Consider the following 7,487-nt stretch of genomic DNA (forward strand, 5'->3'; position numbering starts at 1 on the left):
GGCGACAATGCTCCACCTGGTTGCGATTCGCCATTAATCGAGAAGAAGAAGAAGAAGAAGTAGCGACGAACACTCGGAGTTCTGGCTCAAAGGTGTTCATGGCTAGCGTCGAGAAAGCACATGTGTGGAGACGGACAGAATTTAAAGACCATTTGTGACCCCCACCACCCATCCATATGAACACCCAAGAACACGTGGACTGTCGCCAGGTGAGCATCAGCATCAGAATGTCGGTTTTCGAGAAGTTACAGAAACGCAGACCTCCCCAATCCGAAAGTTGAAAGGGGGCTTTCTTTTTCAAGATTTCCCCCCAATATTTCTACCTTTCAGTAGGCAGTGAAGAGGTAGACAGTGAACGAGGGAGAGAGGTATGACATGCCACATAGGTCGCCGTTTGGAATCGAACCGGCGACATTGCGGCCGTGTGGTTATGAGCTGTAACCATGCAGCTATGGAGGCGCTCCAGGGAAGGAGCTTTCTGACAGATGCTCCAAACAGCACTTTGTTAGAGGCATGCATGTTTCTGGAAATAGCAATTAAATGAGTTTCATGCTCCCCTTGACATAAGGTCACCGTCAGGTTTGTGGTTTCAACAGAGTGTAGACTATCAATCTCATTGGACTCTTCATCCAAAGAATTCCTGCAGGCGTGTGTGTGTGTGTGTGTGTGTGTGGTGTAACTAATCGATTTTGCTGCTCATGGCAGAAAACTATGCAAGCGGGGGGTCATGCAGTGGTGCCTGGGGCGGACGAAATGTGGGATCTCTTCCCTATCTGGAGTATCTCTGCTTCACCGGGCAGCAAGGAGGAAGGTGTCGCACACACCGTTATCGGCAGAGTAGGATTGCTCCCCATATCTCTCGCATCTCTGTTTCAGCGGCGAACTAAACAAAAGGGCCCTTTGAGGAACAGCATCAACAACAAAAACACAAACAAACAAAAATAATACATGAAAAAAAGAAAAACGCCATCCTGAGTGCTAAGTAGGCCATCTCGCTGGTGCCGTTCTTCCCCCATTCTCTCTGATGTCACTGTGAGCGGTCCAAACAGGAAACGTGGCCCCCACAACACCAGCTCCTCAGAGATTCCAATCTCTTCTCGTTCCTCCATTCGGCTTTGAAGAGCCATTGTCACCGATGACCACGATTGAAGGACACCCTCCTTTCTTTCACTCCGTACGGCCCCTTTCCTTTCCCCCCCTTTTATTAACTGGAAAGGTGAAGATGGAGGATTTCGCTGTCGTACGGGTCTCAGAAGCGTAGCCCGGAGCGGTTTTAAAATCTAATTTTAGAATCTAATCTATTGTTACCAGTTTTAAGAGAATCCAAAATAACCCGTGACTTCCTTTGAAGGGCATCTCCGTTTGGAGCGCGTTCCAGGAATCCAAGCGTCCAGGTCCCCGGACAGACAATGGATGATGCTATTTAGGTGCAGGTGAAACGGACTGATCGAAAGCCAGCCTATGCGGTGAATTGGATTGATGTAAGATTTCCGTCTGCACAGGAATTATTCTCTTATCTTTGTCTGTCTCTCCTTCATTCTCTTTTCCTCTCTCTCGATTTGTGGAAAGTATGGCCCTCCCCTTGACCTTTGCCATCATTAACCTCTCAGCGTGCTCCATCAGATAAAGGTAAATGTGCTACAATAATATCCCGCTGACGACACACAGGTCAGGACCCCCTCTGATCCAGAGAGGGGAGGATATCTCATTAAGAGGGAAGGCCCCTGGGACGCTGAAGCAATTTGGCTCGCCCTCTGTTCTCAGGAACCAATTAAAATGTTAGCCCGAACCGCGGCGCTGCTAGCAGATGTTGATATGCAGCCACAATAGTTGCAAGCAAAGTGTTACGCGTCGAGTCAAAGCTGTTGCAGTGACACCCCGCGATGGTAAAACGACAAGCCGAGCCCCGCTGTCAATCACACGATCAAATGGAAACCATGGTCGATACTGAGGGAGGATGATGTGATGCTTTAAGGTGTAATGTTTGTGTTAATATATTTGTTTGTGTGTGTGTGCGCGATACACCTTCTGTCAGTTTCCCAAATATCAAATCATCCCCACTTGTGTCAAAATACCAAAAACATAAGTAGAGGGGCTTCAATTGAGTGATCAAATCTTAGATCCCCAACTTTTATTTCAAACTTAAAAGTGGCACCCCTCGCTGTCTCCCACAGACTTCTCACTCTTCATTTCCCATCACAAGATTGGATTCCAGTCTATTACACTGTGCCTTCAACCCAGCTGAGAAAGTCTCGACAGCTCCGGTACATGCTAATGAAGCACAGCCTGTCCATAACCAAATTTCAGTCTATGAAATGACTTCATAACTCTGGCCTATGTGGAGCCTGCGCCTTAATCTGCCCGCCAATCTCTAACTCAATTCAGCAATTACATGCAAATAATGCAGAGATTCCAATCGCTGACACTTTGCAGAGGAAAAAAGTGGGAAGTTCACATAAGGCTCATCTGTTCAAAAGATCAACATGTACCGAATGATCAAAATATTATCTGGAGAATCAGGACCGCCTTGGATAATGGCGGGATTTTCCATTTTTCTGCTGCTGAAATCTGACGTTCAAAAGATTGTGAAGGAAGGATGAGAAGATGTACAAAACAAGCTTGATATCTTCTGGTTTAGTTGTTATTTTTGAACGTCGACTTATCTGTCATGGAGAAAGGCCATGCCCCCAGCAAATCAAAATCTTTCCTAAAATCTGTGATTGCTGATGTCACCTTGAAGGATGAGGGAGTTTTTGCTGCTGCCACTTAGAGAGGCTTTAACAAGAGTCGTCAAGATTTGCCAGGGAATTTTAAAAGAGAGAATGCAAAGTCACTGATATAATCTTGACCAGTGGACAGCGAGGGTGTGTTTCCCCGTGTCAGAGGGATATTTACAACCATTCAGAGATGTCATTATCAGAGCGCGGAAGCCTTTCAGCATCACCTCTGACCGTGGCGGTCCATCCTAGATAATATGATTGACAGGAAATGAGCACTGATGTGCTGAGTCCACAGGGCGCCTCCCTCAGCGATGTCATCACGGGGTCATGCGATGACAGGCGAGAGCAGCGGGTTACCAACCCTGACCTTTGACCCCGATAAACAGCGTTGGAGTTGAGTCTGAGTGGATCCCTGCCGCTCACCAGAATGGATGACAGAAAGAGGCTTGGAGGGTTTCTACTATAGTTCGCCTCTATGGATGCAGCGAGTTAGCGGGCACCACAGGGAAAAGTAAACCCGTGGTATAAACAGTTAGGAAGCAAGATTATAATGTAAACTAAAGATTCATGCGAATGAACATGAAGAGCTCATCCAACTAAGATCTCAGTTTTAATCAGGATGTCCTCATCATGGAGGGTTCCTTGTCAACTATGTGAAGGTCCCTAGGTGTGAAGGTGTCGGCCCTGTGATGGACTGGTCGCCTGTCCAGGGTGTCTCCCCGCCTGCCGCCCAATGACTGCTGGGATAGGCTCCAGCATCCCATGACCCTGAGTTGGATAAGCGGTTTGGATAATGGATAGACTATGTGAAGGTGTCAGAGAAATCCCCCGGATGTCTTGTGAAAGTGCTCTGACGTCACGTGGGCTCAGCACACGGCCAGTAAGACTGGGAGCACTGGGATGGCAGCTCATTACATCAGGTGTTTTTAAAGGAAACTGTTAGTCTGATTCATACTGGCTGCCTTCCCAGTAACTTTCCCCCATCTTGTCTGTGGAAGCTGATTTGGGCTTCACGCGCTTTGTCTCTTCTGTATTGAAGAGTGACACCGGTGGAGTTCCTCAGCGTTGCGTCTATGTGACGTCACGCATCGCTCTTCCAGCAGACTGCATGGCGCCCCCTAGTGGCATTACAACAGACCTACAGAAACACTCGCTACTGTATCGCTAATGGACACACAGGATTCACACTTTTCTTACTGGCACTCGATATTACAAGCTACCAATCCATGCATGTATTAACATTACATTTTCTGCCCCTTTAGTGTTTACCGCTTGAGCAGACCTTTAAAACCGAAGCTAAGTGGGATGCTAGAGAATCTAATCAATTGGGGAAAAGAAATGGCAGCTGTTTCTTGGCACAGAATGGTGACAGAGACTCAAAAGTAAGATGATGTAACATCATCTGTGTTGGATATGAGAAGAAGGCTCATCATCATCATCACCCCAAGAATCACTGGTCCCTTCATCCTCCACCCTACACAAGCATATCAATTGGACCCAGGCCAGCGATTGGTGCCAGTACAGCCCATAAACACTGCCAGGAATGCCCTTGAGCCAAATCCCTGTACAACCTCAGATCAGTGTGTGTGTGTGTGTGTGTGTGTGTGTGTTAGTGTGTTTTCTCAGAACTAACAGGGACGACAGTCTGATGTTTCACTGAAAGCAGCTGTGAAAATGAGCAGAGGAAGAATCAGTATTTTATTAAAAGAGAGGAAAAAAAACGCAACGGATTATTTACCTCAACCATTTTAATTTAATTTCTGTGCCTCTCTCCCTTTGATAGAAAGCGTATCTCTTTTCCACCTCATTTATTCTCTTCCCTGGGGTTGGAGGTGACGTGTTAATCTTCAGGCGGTGCTGTTTTATTGAACCAAAGACAGGTTCTCCCTCCAAAACATGACTTTTTTTTAATCCTGTTTTTATTTTTAATGGCGCTGAAATCGAAACACAGGAATTATTAAACAAAACAAGGCAAAGGTACACGAAATGATTTTTGAGCCCGTTTATATTTAAAATGATAATTGCGGTTTTTATTCACATCGCTGACCTATTTAATGCTATTTATTCCCATTTGTGGGGAATAGTCTTCCATATAAAAGACAATATGCTGGAGCTTAATCGGGATATCTGTTTTGATGATATGGTCCCACGTGAGAATAAACCCAGAGAAACATATGCAAACACACACACACACACACTCATCTACATACACTCATACACATGCACATTCACATGTACATACATGCATACACAGTGTTGCATGCACGACTGTGTGAAGATGGAAAGATCAGGTGCCTGTATATTATATATTATGTATTATATAGGCACCTGCTCTTTCTATTTTCACACACACACATTCAGACACATATCTACACACACAATCACATCAAAGCACAACACACACGCACCCCCCCCACACACACACACACACACTAATACAGATTCACAATACCATCCCTCTTGGCAATCTATGACCCAAATCCTGTATGAACCCTCCCTCTTGGCTACTGCGCTCCTCTCTCGGTCTCTCAGTCTGTCTTGCTGGAAAGGAATCGGGGACCTCATACATTCATGGAGCCACACAGCTTTGATTTCTTGCCTTGCACTATCACATAGGTGCACCCAGACACATGCACGAGCAGACAACGCACACACTTAAAACACAGGCAATACACAAACACACACACACATTCAACACACACACGCAGCACATGCACACAGGCAGACACGTGCACAGACGCACACTCGACACCCACACACAAATGCACAAGCACACATGCACAGGGCGACTCATGCACACCACTCAGCGCATGCAACATGCAAACTCACACAGTCGAGACACACGCACACTCTCAACACACATGCACAGGCAGACAATGCGCACACACACTGGCAGATGTACAGGCAGACATGCACGTGTTCAACACACTTGCAACACAAACATGCACAATACACATGCAGACAGATGCACACACGCATATAACTGAAAAACACACATGCATACAGAAACGTGCACACACAAAGACACAAGCGTGCTCATTTTTCAACAACCTCTTCTTTCCTTTCACCTCTCAAGTCAGAATTCTGTATGAAGAGAGCACATTAGCTGCTGGAGAGACACATGACCGGGAGGAGTTTGTGAATGAGGGAGAACAGAAGCATCGCTCCTTATTTCCAATTCAGACTGATGGCTCTAGTCTGGACTAGACCTTGACGATCTACCATCTGCCTCCTCATTCGCCCTCGTCCTCTCGTCCCTTTTATCTCCTTCTGTTTCTCTTTTCCATCCGTGCCTGCATCGCTCTCTTTCTCTCTCTCTTTCTCTCTCTCTCTCTCTCTCTCTCTCTCTCTCTCTCTCTCTCTCTCTCTCTCTCTCTCTCAGTGTTCTTTCAGTGCACTATTTCCCACTTCTCACCTTTTGAGTCAGTGCCTTCCTTCCTCTGTAAGAGTAGAGCCCCGGGGAGAAGGAGGCCGGTGGGGGTACGAGGGGTTAAACGCCTGCTATGACCCTCACTGATCACCCTGCTGAGCCCATAATGCCTCCTGTAGACCGGAGGAACAGACACACACACGCACGCACACACACACACACACACACATACACACACACGTCTCTCTGCATTAAGAATATTAATGAGGCAACACTTCTGTCGGTGGCAGGGAAAATGGGCGGAAAGGGTTTCAAAGAGCATCTTCTGAGAGGAAGAGTATGTTCAGTAAACCCTTTAATGTCTGCACTCCTTAACATAAGCCATCACTGAGGGGAATGAAGGCAGAGCCCTTCTTTTCTTTGAAAAAAATCCTCTTTGACTAGCTGGAGATGTATTTTGAATGCGCTTCCGACCATATTAAATCAGGGACGACTTCATTCCTTTTGGATAAAATTACTTTTCTTTTTGCGTTGGGATGAAATTTGACCTGATTCGAAGTGTATGTACTCTGTCAGAGAGGCGGTCTGGGTTACATTTTCCCGCAATATTTTCATCCTTTATCGAACCGAAACCATCGGCCACGGTTTTATTACGTGTTCGGAGTCATCGTTTGTTTGTAGGTCAGATTTCCAGAGCACCCCGTGCAGAATATGGGCTCTTGGCGGTACGACAAGCGCCAGTACGAAGTTCTCATACGTTTGCAAGTCTTGGAGCAAGCGGCTCCTGTCTGTGTGAAAGCCCTCGCAGTGAGGAAGCGTGAGGAAATCGTGTTTTAAATCACGCACGTGGAGCGAGCGCAGGGCGGGGAATGTGTGGAGGAGGCAGACGGAACAGACTTGCATACTTATATGGGGCTTTTTCTTCTTATTGGAGTGTGAAGACCCAATAATGAGCCGCCTGCCGGTGGCTTCTGAACAGTCACTTGATTCACGATTCTGAATCAAAGACCTGTTTACCATGAGAAAGGAGCTTTGGGGGTTTTTTTTTGAACAAGCGGCCCTAACCCTAACCTACAACCCAGACACTTAGGAGGCTGGGAAGGAACTGCTGCACCGAGCAAGCGTGGGAAAACCAGTGAACAGAATGCAAATCTGGCCCGCGCACAATGCAAGAAACATTACTGTGGAAAGTATGAAATATCCTTCTCCTGGTCTGTCAGTCTGACCGCTTACATACCGTTGTTTCTGTAGCTAGTTATGTCAGTGTAAGTTGCATTGAGTTTCTCCTACAATCTTAATTTATTGGTTGGATGTCTCATAACGTGTCTCGTGTTTACTGTTACATGTGTTTCTTGGGTTTTAATATTGTGATGTGTTAATGATCATTAGAATAGTCA

The sequence above is a fragment of the Lampris incognitus genome, chromosome 11 (genome assembly GCF_029633865.1).
Source record: "Lampris incognitus isolate fLamInc1 chromosome 11, fLamInc1.hap2, whole genome shotgun sequence".
Classification (NCBI taxonomy): domain Eukaryota; kingdom Metazoa; phylum Chordata; class Actinopteri; order Lampriformes; family Lampridae; genus Lampris; species Lampris incognitus.